This window comes from Hemiscyllium ocellatum, chromosome 49 (assembly GCF_020745735.1).
Source record: "Hemiscyllium ocellatum isolate sHemOce1 chromosome 49, sHemOce1.pat.X.cur, whole genome shotgun sequence".
NCBI lineage: Eukaryota > Metazoa > Chordata > Chondrichthyes > Orectolobiformes > Hemiscylliidae > Hemiscyllium > Hemiscyllium ocellatum.
The window spans coordinates 1,214,923-1,231,558 of NC_083449.1; the positions used below are offsets into that span (position 1 = coordinate 1,214,923).

At 38.7% G+C, this 16,636-nt stretch overlaps 1 non-coding gene across 1 annotated transcript; it reads left to right on the plus strand.

Moving 5' to 3' along the window:
• Positions 1 to 1,340: 1,340 nt before the first annotated feature.
• trnav-cac (transfer RNA valine (anticodon CAC)) lies at positions 1,341 to 1,413 on the plus strand. The gene has a single exon. It is a non-coding gene; the product is annotated as a tRNA-Val (tRNA).
• Positions 1,414 to 16,636: the final 15,223 nt, after the last annotated feature.

The window sequence follows — 16,636 nt, forward strand, 5'->3', positions numbered from 1 at the left end:
AAAGTTGAGGTTTTACTGGAACCGAATGGAGACTGTTATTTCATCGCGTTGTGAAACAAAGTCCGGCGGTTGAGGTCGATTCATCGTTATTTGGCTTTCTGGCGAATGGGAGAATATCTTTCCAATGCATATGTTATTGAATTTCTCCCATTTCCTGCATTTCGTCCTGGAGACACCGGAAGGGAAAGGTAATTCTCATCGAGACTGTGATTGGTGGAAATTCACTTTTTTATGGCCCATTACTTATTATATTCTTTTCTTTCTCTCCTTTTTCAGCATTGTCTGGGAAGTGGTGGTGCACTAAGGCTGCAGTTTGTTTGAAAGAGTAGTTTGGAATTGCCCTGTTGGTTAGTTGTGAGATTACTTTATGCCTTTGCTTTGCACCCCCTTCACTGTCTCACATTTAGCATTCATGCTTCGCTGTGTCTGAACATGCATTAGGTATGCCAGTTTTGTTTGTGTTCCGTGTTAAATGCTTTCTGGTTGCGATTCTGTCAATACATTACGAGTTAACAGGGGTTCTGAGGTAACTTGCGCAGCAGCAAAAATCCTCAACTGAGGATCTGGGAAAGTTTCACGAAGCATGGTCAGTCGGAGCAAAAGTAAGGAAGTCGTTCGTTTCTGCAGTGTTTCACAATACTCCCTTCCCGTGAGCAGTCGAACAGACTAAATGATTGTGCTACAGACTGCGACGACAAGCTCCGCTGAAAAGTAATCCTTTAAAACCGGTGTAAGCAACGCAAGGTTATTGGGGTACACCGCGTGGAAACAGAGACTTCGGTGTATCTCATCCATGCTCACCACATCACCAAAATTAAACAAGTCCCGTTCCACAGCATTTCTCCTCAATCCCTCTAACCCCATCCTATCCAGAAACTCATCCGATTACCATTGCAATTTTCTGAGTGCAATAGCCTCCTCCACTCCCTCTGGTAGCTCATTCCATACACCCACAAACTTGTGAGTGGAAAATGTGCGTCGGGGTCCTTTGTCAATTTCAGACCACTCACCTTAAACCTATGCTCTCGAGTTTCCAACTCACCTAGCTTGTGTAAACACATAAATACTCAGTTTACAACCCTTCCATAAAACCATGTCGCAGCCGTTATGCTGCGGGGAAAGTTGTCCAGCTTATTCCACTTCACACTCCAGTCCAAACATTGACGACATCCTTGTCTATATTTTGTCACTAATTTCAGTCTATATTTTTTGACTTTTTCAAGATGTCAATTTCCCTGGATAACAACGAGCTATTGGAAAAAAGAAAAGGTGAAAACGTAGAATGGCTTCAACTTTCTGTGCTGGATGCCACAGAGCCGCAACGCGCTCGGCTGAAGCTCGTTTCTGTAGTGTAGTGGTCATCACGTTCGCCTCACACGCGAAAGGTCCCCAGTTCGAAACTGGGCAGAAACTGCTTTGTTCTTCAATTGCAGCCTTTTACACGGACAAGAACGGAGCTTTCTTGCTTGCTCTCCATCTGCAAATCTGCCTTCGAAAATGCTCGAACAAATCTGCTCTCTTTGTGAAATGTGATGCACTTCCATTTAATTAGTGAGCAAAGCATTGTAAAGGCTTGTTCTGATCAGAACCATTGTAAAACCTGGTTCTGATCATAAGTCATTCTGTTGAGAGTGTAGTTACCGCGTTCTGATCCCTTCCACGAAAAACTGTCCCGCATTTGCATTCCTTGCGCAGGCGGACCGGTTCAAAGACAGGGAAGAAGCTGATGCGCTGGTGCTACTGATCAGCGCACCACTGATTCCTGAACTAGTCTGTCTGTCAAATGTAAACCAAAGTCGTCTCTGCAAGGCCTCATTTGGAAACTCTCTGTCGTTATTCAACGTGCGAGAATTGGCAGCAGAGGTGCTGAATCATGGTTTGGATCAGTTCGCACGTTAGTGACTCATTCAATCAGCAACAGCAATGAAAGAAATTGCACTCCCAGAGGAACCTCTGGACTTGTGGTTTCATAGCGTCGCTAGTATTAAGGTGAGCCCCGAGATCTAAGCCATGTTGGAACTGAAACGGAGGAATTGACAGAGAGCTGCAGAATAACATCGCAACCTTTTGGTTTTCTTTAAATCACTGACGAGCAGGAAACTGTAAACGGGCAGGGCGAGTGGGAAAGTGAGGCAGTTGCAGCTCTGGTGAAACTCCTTCTTTGTAAGTCACTCAGCACCAAGAGACGTGAAGGTGACTCATGCCTGAGAACTCTTCACATCGAGAACAAAAGCAATCAAGTGCAGTTAGCACCTCTCCGGAATTGGGGTGGAGTGAGATAATTACTTTTGACTTCAGTTACTATGTTCAGAAACTGCCTTTTAAATTGAGGTGAACAGAAACTGCATTTCTAATGAGCACCATGGAATTTAGCAAGATTTATTGAGTCGCTTCTCGTCGCTTCCCACACAGGTTTCCAAGTCAGTCGGTATCGATGTGGCTCATGTCCAGGTGTGAATATCCCTGCAGCCAATTGCACGGTTAAGGTAAAAGCAAGGAAAGTGGCATCTCGAACCAGCCCCGAGGTCATATCATCCTCACAAGGTGATCTGTCGTTCTCGGATTGTAATGCTACCTCCGGTTTTAGGGTGGAGAACATTCTTTGCAAAACAGACACAGTGACTGAAAATATAGTGCACGTTATGATGTGGAACACGGCCTGCTCAGCTTTGTGCATTTTCCCTGTAGTCCGGTGTGTTTCGTGTTCCGTGTAAACGTGAAAGTTGTCCTGTTTCGAGCAATCGGTGAAATCATTCAGCAAAGCAAGAATCGAAATTGAAGTAATGTCAAGCAGCTCATGGTGATTTGACCAAATCATTACCGAACATATATTCTCACGCAGTCAAAGATACATTTCTGGCTGAAAAGAGTCTGAGAGATTGACACAGCTTACCATTGATTTTGTCTGGATGATGGGCTTTCATTATCTGCTGCGAAATAGACATTGTAGCCGGGCACATACCAGCTGCTGTGCGAGTCGGACAGGGACCATGGAACCCTTTTCATGTGACTTTGCATGTGTGGTTATGCAGGAGCACAATTCGAAATGCAAGAAAATGGGCGCTCAGGCTGTCTGGTCGTGTGGCCGAGCGGTCTAAGGCGCTGGATTCAGGTTCCAGTCCCACCATGCATTTCAGCTGATCAACTCCAACCGCCGCTTAGATCCTGCTGCATTGATGTTCCGGAGAATTAACTGTGGAAATGTGCTGCGCATTGTGAGGTCTCTCTGTTGTCACGATATTGTTCGCCTCCCCTGCAGAAAATCGTAAATAGTTCCGCGATTGGTTTATGTTCCAGGCAAGTTGAGGTTTTACTGGAACCGAATGGAGACTGTTATTTCATCGCTGTTGTGAAACAAAGTCCGGCGGTGAGTCGATTCATCGTTATTTGGCTTTCTGGCGAATGGGAAAATCTTTCCAATGCATATGTTATTGAATTTCAGTCTATATTTTTTAACTTTTTCAAAATGTCAATTTCCCTGGATAACAACGAGCTATTGAAAAAGAAAGGTGAAACGTAGAATGGCTTCAACTTTCAGTGCTGGATGCCACAGGACACAGCGCGCCTGGCTGATAATCGTTTCTGTAGTGTCGTGGTCATCACATTCGCCTAACACGCGAAAGGTTCCCAGTACGAAGCTGCTTTGTTCTTCATTTGTAGCCTTTTACACGGACAAGAACGGAGCTTTCTTGCTTGCTCTCCCATCTGCAAACCTGCCTTCGAAAATGCTCGAACAAATCTGCTCTCTTTGTGAAATGTGATGCAATTCCATTAAATTAGTTTGCAAAGCATTGTAAAGTTTTTCTCCAAACTTGGTCTGATCATATGACATTCTGCTTCAGAGTGTAGTTACCGCGTTCTGAATCTTCCACCACAAGCAGTACCGCGTTTGCATTCCTTGTGCAGGCGGTCCGGTTCAAAGACAGGGAAGAAGCTGACGCGCTGGTGTCACAGTACACCACAGATTCCTGAACTAGTCTGTCTGTCAAATGTACCCCAAAGTCGGATCTGAAAGACCTCATTTGGAAGCTGTCTGTCGTTATTCAACGTGCGAGAATTGGCAGCAGAGGTGCTGAATCATGGCTTGGATCAGTTCGCTCGTTAGTGACTCATTCAATCAGCAACAGCAATGAAAGAAATTGCATGGGATCACAGCGTCACTTGCTGGGGCAGCATTTGTCATCCATTCTGACTGCCCAGGAGATGGTTCAGAGTCAACTACATTATTCAGAGTCTGGATTCACATGTCGGCTGGACCAGGTCAGAATTAACCGTTTCACAGGCCCAATGACATGAGGAGTTGATTTCTGGTCTAATATCCTATTTTGGAAATAATAATGAAAAATGTTTGCAGTTGAATTAGAAGTGTAAGACCAAAATGGGTTTTATGAGGAAGTGAGGACTGCAGATGCTGGAGATAAGGCTGAAAAATTTGTTGCTGGAAAAATGCAGCAGTTCAGGCAGCATCCAAGGAGTAGGAGAATCGATGTTTCAGGCATGAGCCCTTCTTCAGGGCTATGCTTTTCTAGCACCACACCTTTTGACTCTGATCTCCAGCATCTGCAGTCCTGAAGAAGGGTTCATGCCCGAAATGTCGATTCTCCTGCTCCATGGATGGTGCCTGACCTGCTGCGCTTTTCCAGCAACACATTTTTCAAAATGGGTTTTATTCTCACTGAGGAAGTGAGGACTGCAGATGCTGGAGATAAGGGCTGAAAAATTTGTTGCTGGAAAAATGCAGCAGTTCAGGCAGCATCCAAGGTCCTCCTTTTTCTCTCAGTTATTATTGACAATCTCATTCCCCTCGCACCAGAACCTGTTCCAAAGAGTGTTACAGAACAGGCAGAATGGTCAGCTGCAGCTGGTCACCTGACCGGTCACTGGAGCCGAAAGGTTCACTCTCCACAGATGCTGCCAGATCTGTTGAATTTTTCCAGCAATGTCTGTTTTTGTTTCTGGTTTGCAGATGGTTCATTGTTCAATATTCATCTTGTCTTTTTCAGAGGAGTTTATTGATGAATTTGGAGAGTTTTGAAAATTGCAAGTTAGGCCACAAATCAGCCATGATCTATTGAATGGCAGAGCAGGTTTGAAGGGCTGAATGGTCTCCTCATGTTCCAATGAAAGTTGTCCATCTGCGGCTTTTGGTAACATTTCCCCTCACTGTTCACTTCACATCCATGTCTAACTCACCATTACTGACTGAACAAACCTCCTGTGTTTGAACTAAACTGCTGCTGAAGATCAGTGGCTCCCTGTCTTGCCACCCGGTATTAACTCTCATCATGGAATGCTGTCTTGTATTACTGCGGGAATGTCCACAAAGGACTCAGCCTGGAGTCTGTATCCTCTGGGATCCACAAACCCCATTTATTTCCTCCCTCTCTCATTCTGGTTATTGAACTCTCTGTTTCAATCTATTCTCCTGTCATGCTCTTCAACATGTCTATGTGGGTGGACTACAGACAGCTGGGATTTAATGAAAGGAAGTGGGGATTAGGCAGAAACTCGAGGAGAGGCGACAGCAAAGACAGTTCTCATTGTAACGGCAGTGTTTCTCTGTGACCAATGAGTGGTGAGGGGAGCGCCTGAGATTGTGGGGGAGGCAGATTCAATCAGGGATTTGGGAAAGCACTCAGACACTGACCTACCCATCTGATTGTTAACTCAGACAGAAAGACAAAAGACATTTAGATAGCAACTTTGACCTGGGGTAATGAAACATGTTTCAGACCCAACGATTCCAACCTCAAATCTCTGATCCCACAAAAACAAAGCTTCCTCCTTATGTCAGGTTGTCCTCAGCCTCCTCTTTTCTTGAGAAAAAAACATTTTGAATTGTTCAGCCTTTCCTGGTGATTAAAAACTCTATTTTCCTGTAAGATTTGTGACGAATCCTTTATTATTGTTCTGTTCCTTGTGAGTTATGCCAGCTGACCTGTGCGGGTTTAGGTTGGAGTATTTGTTTTACAAATTCATTCTCACCCTCATATACACTGTGAAATTGCTGTAAAAGAGAAGGAAAGGATTGAGTGAGAACCCACAGAAATACAAAGGCAGCGTGTGTACATGAACTGAATGAACCTGGCATTAGAAAAATGTGACGACAATCACAACTAGTTAGAATCACAGAATCCTGTCAGTGCAGAAAGAGGCTATTCAGTCCATCGAGCCTACAATGAACTGCTCTCCCACCCTACCTCCATAGCCCCACATTTACCATGGCTAACCAACCGGCCTGAACCTGCACACTACAGGACATGTGAGCACGGCCAACAGAGCAAGCCTGCACATCTGTGGGAGGGTCGCAGATTTTGGGTGGCACGGTGGCACAGTGGTTAGCACTGCTGCCTCACAGCGCCTGAGACCCGGGTTCAATTCGACTCAGGCGACTGACTGTGTGGAGTTTGCACGTTCTCCCCGTGTCTGCGTGGGTTTCCTCCGGGTGCTCCGGTTTCCTCCCACAGTCCAAAGATGTGCGGGTCAGGTGAATTGGCCATACTAAATTGCCCGTAGTGTTAGGTAAGGGGTAAATGTAGGGGTTTGGGTGGGTTGCGCTTCGGGGGGTCGGTGTGGACTTGTTGGGCCGAAGGGCCTGTTTCCACATTGTAAGTAATCTAATTACATCCAAATGCTTGGAATTGTGGATGAAGGCTCGCGAATATTTGACTCTGACACAAATGTTCTGTTTTTAAAAAATAGAATCTGGGTGAAACTGCAACCAGAAAGATTTCCAATTATCTCTGGAGGAAGAGAAATCAAAACTTGTGCCACTGACCCAGGGGCCACAATGAATGTTAAAGAGGCCTGGGAAACATCAGAAATGTAATAGATTGTGAGGAAGGTGGGGATCAGACAAGGACAAAAAGACAGTCTGTCACACGGGGGAAGAAAAGCGAGATTAAACAGCAGAAATGGTAGTCCCTCAAGGTCAGATGGAATGGAATTAGGGCTGGGAAAGAAACCAGGAAACAAGGTATGCAGCTGTCAAATACTTTGGAAAAACAGATTATAACAACATAGAGGGCAGAGTTCACAGTCTGAAATTGTTGCTCTCATTGGTGAGTACAGAACATTGTAAAGCCTGGGTAGTTCTATTACAGCAACATACATAGGATGGGCCAAGTGGCCGCGATCTGTGCTGTAAGTTTCTGATATTTTTATCTGACATTTGGAGTTCAAGTCTGATGACGTTAATACATTTTCAAATTGGATTGGAGTTTAATATTCTGGAGAAATGACAAATAAATCACATTGATCCTATTCTGCAGACTTTGGTCCATAGCCCTGCATGTTCCAGCATTTAAGTTACATCCATGTCCTGCTGGTGGGACAGGACATTCAGGGATGGTGATGGTGGTGTCTGGGACATTGTAAGGAATGATTCTGAATGTGTAAGGCCGTTGGTTGACAGTCTGTGTTCCGGCTCACCCAATACGATGCAGGCAGGGTGCGAAACTACATTTGGAGCTCTTCTGCTCACCAGTTCCTTTCCTTTCTGCTTTTATCTTATTCATTTCTCTCTCACTCACCCCCTTGCAGTCTCTGACACAAATGTCTCAACTTTGAATCATGATACCAGGATAACCCTGTACCCCGTGTCTCACCACTTTCTGAATAAGCCTTCCATGGAGAACGTTATCAAACACATTGCTGAAATCAATATACACCACATCCGTTACTCTATCCTCACAAACATGTTTGTCACATCCTCAAATAATTCAATAAGGTTTTGAGGCATAACCTGACGCTCACAAAGCCATGCTGGCCATCTCTAATCAATCTATGCTTTTCCAAATAAATCCTGTCTCTCAGAATCCTCTCCAATAATTTCTCCACAACTGATGTAAGACTGACTCATCAATGATTCCCAGGATTATCTTGATTGCCTTTGTTGAAAAACGGAATAATGTTTGCAACCCTCCAATCATCTGGTATGACTCTAGTGGATAGTGAGGATGCAAAGATCATTGCCAAAACACAGTAATCCCTTCCCTCGCTACCCATAACAACCTAAGTTATGTCCTTTCTGGCCCAGGGCACTTCTCTACTCCCATGAGTTTTCAATATGTTCATCACATTCTCCGTCTTAACATGGATTGGTTTGACCATATCAGCCTGTTTCCCATTGTCCTCACAAAGAACAACATACAACTCACTCATGAATACTGAAGCAAAGTACTCATTAAGGACCTCCCCGACCTCCTCTGACTCCTGGCACAACTTTGCTTCGCTATTAGGGGTATAAATGTGGAATTATGTCTCAGCACTGAATTAATGTAAAGATATTGCAGTGTACAATTACTCGATTACTTTGAATATTGAACTATATTTTAACTGAGAAAAAAGTTGAATTGATTTGATTATATTTCACTTCACGCTAACATTTATTGTATTTTGAACCACAATAAGAGTTTCCTTTTTACATATATAAAAGTTAATTAAAATTAATCGCATGCTTACGTACAGAAAATAGAATTAACATCTGCTTGTTCCTTCCTTTTTCAATGACTGTTCATTTTGAATTTGTGGAAGGTGTACATTGTTGAAAGGAAGGGGAATTGTCTTCAGCTGAACATTCACATTGAATGACTGATGTATTTTACAAATCAAAGTACAATAATCATACAGTTTGGTCAATTTGTATTTCAAAGAATTGTCATGAGATTCCTGTTTATTTAAGTCTATTATTCCTTTATTCTTTGTTATTGTAAAATATTGTTTAATTTCCAGTCCATTACACACAGAAACTACCTAATCAATTCCCATTCAAATTACTGCAATAAAGAGTTGATTAGTTTTCATTTGAGTAACCACATTAAACATAATATTACAGTCCTGCCGGCCTGAGTGGGAACATTATGAAAGGAGCTTGTGGAGCTGTGGCAGTGCCTCTATTACTAGACCCGAGGGAAGGTTTCAAATCACACCTTCAACAGAAATATATGAAGAGCTGCTCTGAATGTTGATTAGAGAGTACCTAAGCACAGATTGAATTGCTTTTCAATCTAATATTCGATCTGCTTTTGACTATTACATCAATAATCACAAAATCTGATACTTACTTGAGTCAGGTTACCAAGAAATATGTGTTGGAAAATTCGTTTTTGCCACGTTGCTTTTACAAAAGACTTACATCTGTCCCTGTTTTCTCTAACTGTAAGAAATCTGAAGAGCATTTTCACTTTTACGAAAAAAGTGGAGCTGTTTCCCATATAAATTAATGCTTCTTCAACCAACGCCTTTTCAGCTTATGAAAGGTTTCATAATAATGCTTTACTTTCGGATAGTAGGGATACCTGTATCTAATTCTGTCGCTTATAAGTTCCTGGAGAATATTTGAAAATGTTGCAGAATTCAACATTCCAAGTAATGAGATTGATCTGTTTTTTTTGTTGCAAAGGGGCAAGTCCAAACATTTGAAACACATTAAACATTATTTTCTCGTGCTATAAATTGGAAATAAAGTTGATATCTTCTTCAGTAAACTAACAAATGCTCCCACCTATTACTTGTCAGTCAGCTGATTGCCGACTTTGTAACTAAATATTGTGATTCATATAAATGTTACTCTGTCCTTTGATCAAAGTGAATTTGTAATTGTTGTTCAGTTTATGAATTGCCACAAACTTGTTTTTATTTTTCCATTCACCTGTTCATTTTGACCGTAAGGTTGAAATACTTTGAAAATATTGGAGTTTGTTCATTTAAAAATAAGGTTTGCACATCTCTCACATATCTCATTTCTTGTATTATGATTCAAGAATGTTTCCTGGTGGAATTCAAGTAACTTCCAAACATTTGTTCACTTCAAATAAGATCTGTAACACCCAATTATCAATCTGTTGTTAATGTTTCAGCTGGTTACATTGACATTGATTAGGTACTCATTCAGAGAGATCAACTGGCAATTATAAACTATTTGCAGGATTATTGAATTGAAAGAGAGATACAGACGGGCAATCATATTTTGGAAGGAATTGCTTTTTCATTCAAACGTGTCGGCTGTTCAAGAATTCTATATTGTGTTCCATTGGTTTTCTTGTCGAGAAATCAAACTTATAATTCATGTGAATTTTAATGTGTTCTGTATTTGCATCAGACTTAAGAATAAAAAGACGAGAAATTAACATGAAAACTCAGTGAATAGAAAGCACAGTAAACTAAATTGACAGAAGCAACCTTTAGTATTACCACTGAATATTCAGACAAATATTTCTAATGTCAAAAGAGCATGGTCAGGCAGCATGCGAGGAGCAGAATCGACGTTTTGGCCATGAGCCCTTCATCAGGAATCTTTTTTGATGATGGCCGAATGCCCGACAGGCCGATACTCCTGCTCTTTGAATGTGCCTTCCCTTTTCCAATGCTACAGCTTTCCTCACCTTCTACAAATATGTTTAATGAACATGAACTGAAAATGTTAGCATCAGCAGTTGAACAAGACCAAATTGACACATTTTTTGCAATATTTATAGTGAAAACCTGTTTGAGAACATGCAGAGAATTCGATCGAACAACATCTCTTGCCGTTAGAATCCTTGGACATTCATAATAAAGAATAACCATGCTTTGAACAACCAATGTGCTGTATAACGACTGAACTGAAATACCAGAGGACACCGATTGTATTTATTGGAGGGAATGATAACCAGATCCTTACTGTGATAGTGGTGATTGATCTCCTCGACAATAATTTTACTGTGATTATTCCACTGAACAGTAATTAGATGGCCATGAAGATCTTTTTGTGGCTTTATGTGCAGTGTTTTGTTTGAACATCGATTTCGGTAACATTGAGATATTTTACAAGATTAACAATTGACACTTAAAGGTAAGTTTTAAATGCAACGTTTTAAAAAAATTGTTAGTTTTGGATAGCGAAACACAATTCTAAGTTTATCGAATCCTTACTGTGTGGAAACAGGCCATTTAGCCCAACAAGTCTACACTGACGTTCCTAAGAATAATCTACTCAGCACCATTCTTCTCGCAGATTACTGGACATTTACCCCTGACTAATGCACATAACCTACACATCCCTGAACAGAACGTGCAGCTAAGCATGGCCAATCAACCTAACCTGCATATATTCGGATTGTGGGAGAAAACCAGAACATACAAACTCCACACATACATGTGTCCGAGGATGGAATCAAACCCAAGTGCATAACACTGTAAGACACGAGTGCTAACCACTGATCCTCTGTTCTCAATGCCCAATTCCCATGCAAGAAGTGAAAAAGTGAGATACGTGCAAAATAAAAATCACTAACAAATCATGAATGAGCAATAATTAGAAAATTAATATGATCAAAGGACACAACAATATTCAGGTGAATTTCATTGTTTAACAACAAATTTGGGAATGAGTTAACTAATGAATAACGGGCAGTGACATTTGTTTGTTTCACTGATGGAGAAATTGACTTGCTTTTCATCTTTGCAACACTGCAGAAAAGTGGTGTATGTGCCTGAAATGTTTGAAGTAAGCTCTTTTCAATAAAAAAAATCAATGCAATTCCATCGACTTATTCATCCTTAAGACTCAAACATTATCAAATACTTTCCAGGAATTTAGAACAAGCAGAATTAGTCACTTTGATTTCATGGGAACACAAACAGAATAAACAGCAGATTCTGTGAATTAGTCAGTCAATGCGATTATTCTGCTGAAGACAACATCCCTTCTTTGCAAAATGCTCAACTTCGAAAAATTCAAAATGTATTGTCATTGTTTAATGAGACAAAACAGAGATGTTAATTCTTTTTCATTTGACTTAACAAAACGCCGGAATGTTACATGATTTTGTTGCGTGAAAAATACTTAAATCTTATTGTGATCAGAAATACAACAAATGTTCGCATTGAAGTGAAATATATTTAAATTAATTCAACTATGTTTCCGCGAGTAAAGTAAGAATTCATATTAATAATGATTGAGATTATACACTACAATATATTTAGTTATTAATGTAAAGAGCCGTAATTCCACATTTACGGCAAATGCTGGATTGAATAATTATTAGGTATGAGCAACAACTGAATACAAAATTCCATCAATGAATTTAGAAATAATGAGAAATCTCATTTTGCTATGTGACTGAGGAATATTTGCAAACAAACAGGAATTATTGCAGTGAAAAGTAATTGCAGGTCTGTGAATTTAAAGTCTGTGACTGTGGAGATCATTCAAATAAGCAAACATTAGACAGTCACAATTAATGTTGGATGGGAAGTCCTTGGATCCATTGTGGGATACTTGACCTGAAAATCAAGTTTCATATTGCAGTGTTGGTACTCAGAAACAATTGTCAAATTAAAATCTGAATCTCATTTTATTTGTTCAAAAGACTTTCTTAAACAATTGTGCAAGTATTATCATGACAATGACGTGATAATTAATGTTGCAATATGAGCAATGAAGATGATTCAATATTTCAAAAACACATTGCTGTGATGTTGATTGGATATTTATTAAAATTGGTAAATTGTGGAATAGAATATAGTAACTAGCTTTATGAATTGAAGAAAAACTGAACCAGTGATTATAGAACAATATTTTTCTTTCTTGACTAAAAAATGCAGGTAACACAAGAAATATGAATTTCTATCAAATGGTTTCCTCATGGAGACATGTTATTTTAATTTAGATGATTAATATTATGATCAGAGTTCAGACATTTGTGTCAGAATTCGGAAGAAAGTTAATAGATAATGAAAGTGAGCATGAAAGTGAACAAATCATGCAGTCAATGATATTTGGTACATAAAGGAATTATAAAAATTGTTCATTATTGTACAGTGATGAATAATGTTGGAATAGAAAAGACAAAAAAGAATCAATATGTTCAAAGCAGTTCTTTTCTTACAATTAAATGAAACCAATAATCATTTTGCACAGCACGTGATTTTAAAAAAGCAGTCATTTCATGTGTTATGTAAACTGAAAACTACTTCCATTCTGCAAAAATGGAGTCTTTCCCAAATTCAAAATTTAGGTCTGCTGAAATATACAACAAAAATGGTTGTAATTTGAAATATCTCTTGCACACAAATTTAAAATAAGTAAACTTAAAGATTATTAGAATGACAAAACGTTTGTTGTTTGCATGATTGTGTTACAGTCAATATCTGTGATAAAGTAGAAGCATTGTTTTAAGCAACATAAATCATCTTTAACTACTGAACTGAAATAGAAGATATCAATTGCACGTGTTGCATGGAATAGTAAACAAATGGTTACTGTTGTCATTGGTTTCAGGAGCAATAAGGTATTTTACTGAACAATAATCAGATGGTGATGGAAGTCTTTGTGTTGCTTTATGTGTATTGTTTAGTGTGAACATTGGGTTCGATAAAATTGACATATTTACATGAATTAGGAACAGATCGATAATTGCGTGCGAATGATCTGATTTAAAATCAGACAATTTTTAATATTTACGAGGATTGCTGAGTGAAACGTTCTTAAACCATCATGCAATTAACGGGATAAGTAAGAGGTATGCAAATTGAATTTTCAAATGAGCACACCCTGATATTTTCACACCATTTCAGTATCATATTCAATATAACTAGATGACTGGAAAGCTAAAAACAAATCTCACACAATTGATAAACTGATCAGTAATTAAAAATTGATAAATAATAGCAAGTGGCATTTGTTTATTTTACTGAGAAGTCAGTGATCTTTCCTCATAGCACTGGAGCATAAATTTCTATGTTGTTTTAATTAAGATCTACAGAACAAGAGAAAATTAATGACTATCATGACTTTGTATATTTAAGCCTTATGACTGCAACATTCTCAAATATTTTTTGAGGAATATTGATTGAGTGTAGATGGATACATTTTGCTATGAGTGACCAGAAGAAAGTATATAGCAGATACTGTGATTATTGGAATGGACGATTATACCTCCAAATAATCTACAGACATTGTGACTGGAAATACAGTAAGTGTCAGCATCGAAGTAAATTACAATCAAATCAATTCAAAAATGTTTCCAAGTTTAAAATAAATGCAATATTCACAATGATTGAGAGATTGGACATTGCAATGTCCTTGCAGTATTTATTGCACATAAGCATAATTCCACATTTGCAGCCCTTGCTGGATTACACAATTATTAGATATAAGATATATTAGCAATAAAGGGATTTAAAAATACATATTCGTGAATTTGAGAATAATGAGATATCCCATCTTGATATTAGACTGAGTAATATGTAGAAATGAAGAGTAATATTGTAGGGAAAAGTAATTGGAGCTCTCTGAATTTCAAAGGCTGAGATAATTGTTATATTTCACCTGAGCAAAAATCAGACATTTACAATGAATGTTGCCAGGGAAATTCTTGGTCGTTTGGTATGTGCATGGGCCTGAACAAATAGGTATTAATATAGTAGCATTGACAATCAGAAATAATGATTGATTTTTTTTTAAACACCGCATTTTTACATAGTCTATGTTAAATTGCTGTTCAATTACTGTAATTGATAATTGCTTTTAGAATCCTAACAGATAAATTGACTTAATATTTTTGAAAACACTTTTCTCTGATGTTGATTGGATATTCATTAAGATTAGGGAACTGAAAATTAAAGCATAAAACTACGCTCTATGATGTGAAAAAAGTCATTCAGCAGCAATTGAAAAAAATGATTTTGTTTAAAAATGCAGGCATTGCAAGATTTATGTGCTTCCAATAGTTTTTTGAAGAGTCATGTCAATTTTATTGATGTAATTTTTATCACAATAAATGTTTTGATATTTATTTCAGAATTAGGAGGGAAAGAATTTGGCCATGGAAGGGACTATTACTGTGAACAAAACATAGAGTCAATGACATTTCATCTGGAAAGGAATTCTCATAATTGTGTGATTATTGTTCACTGACATCTAATATGGGAGGAAAAGGAGAATTGTCAACATTTCCAAGGAATATTTTTCTTATAGTGAAATGAAAATAAAAATCATTTTGGAGGGCAATTTGTTTGAAAAAAGGAAACAGTCATTTCATTTGACATTTGAGCTGAAAACTCGTTCCCGTTTCCCCATTGTAGTCTTTACAATAATTTAAAACTTTGTGTTGGTTGAACAAAAGAATAAATTGATAAAATCAAAATGTTTTCTTGTACACGAAAAAAGTAAATGTAAAGCAATTTTATCCTGAAAATTATATCGCTCTGAATGTAATCATTTCACACACAATAAATGTTTATGTTGAATTGAAATGTCATCATAGCTGTAGAAGTGTTTTCCCCTGACAGGGAATGAGGACTCAGGAGGCAGGCTGAGCTGAGGCATGTGCAGCAATCAGTTAATGAAGGGATCATCCCCGAGGCCAATCACGGAAGGGAGATCCATGACACACTGTAACATATACAGTAAAAAGCAGCATTTTATGGACTTTCTGCATCACAATGGCCACATGCAATGTGGTTACCGCCCTTCACTCCTCATCCAAACACTCAATTGAATCACATAATCGCAGATGGGCATTCTCATGGACATCCCCAGATTCCAACTGGGAACTTTCCATGCATCTTATTGACATAGATTCCAAAGTTATTCCTGAACTCCCTCGGGCCTCTCAGGATACCTTACCAGTTGGGAAATTTTGAATTCTGCTAGTCATTATATTTTATTTTATCAAAGCCAATTACTCCTTATATTTTTCACTGTCTTAATTATGTATGTAAAAAGAAATAGAAAAGACAGTTAATTTTAGCTTACTTGCTATAAGATTAGTAATATGACTTGTGTTATAAAGTTCCTTATATTGTGTAAAATTGTACAGCTACTCTTTCTGTCAGGACTTCATAATTAATGGGCAATCAACATCATACCGTGACGTTAATTCCTAAAACTAAGTAACTTCAAATCTCAGTCTAAATGCTTTGCTATGATGTTTGTAGTAGGCATTGGTTACATGTATCAAACTTATGTTGCAAATTTCCCCTATTATACTCAAGAATCTGTAATTAGAACCTTTGTTTAATGTTCTGAGTAACTGTAAAATAATTACTATATCTGACAAATGAACTCTTCTGTTGTCATAATAGCTGCTTTGTAAGTTAACTGGGCTGCACCCTGCAGCTTCTGTTTATTCATTTATTGGGACAATTATCCTTTCATTTATGAAGGTCAGGATTGGTCATTTGACTGTATGTCGGCATGCTCTTATGCAGAAATGTCTGGCATGTTGTAGTCCCGGCGTTGGACTCGGTCCATTGGTAGTGTGCTTTCTTTTAATTTAAGGCTGGAACAGAATGTTAGTCTAGTTTATCGCCCCCTGACACCTTGTATTTTAGTTCTGAGGTAGGCTGCCTGTTTTTGAAAGTCAGGCATTTTGTATGAGCCAATATGGACCATTCTATTCCAAGTGGGGGCAGCCCAGAACAGCAAATCAACTAAGATTCAAGTATTGAAATAAAAATCACCATTCGCTACCATTGGTATCTGTAAAATGCAATGCGTTTATGTTACTGAGCCTTAACTACACACTTAAAACTAGATACACTGGATTTGGTCAATTCTTAACTATTAGATATAAGCAACAATTAATCTTAAAAACATTTCATAGCGAATTTCAAAATGATTAGAAATCTCATATAGCTGCCTGTCATG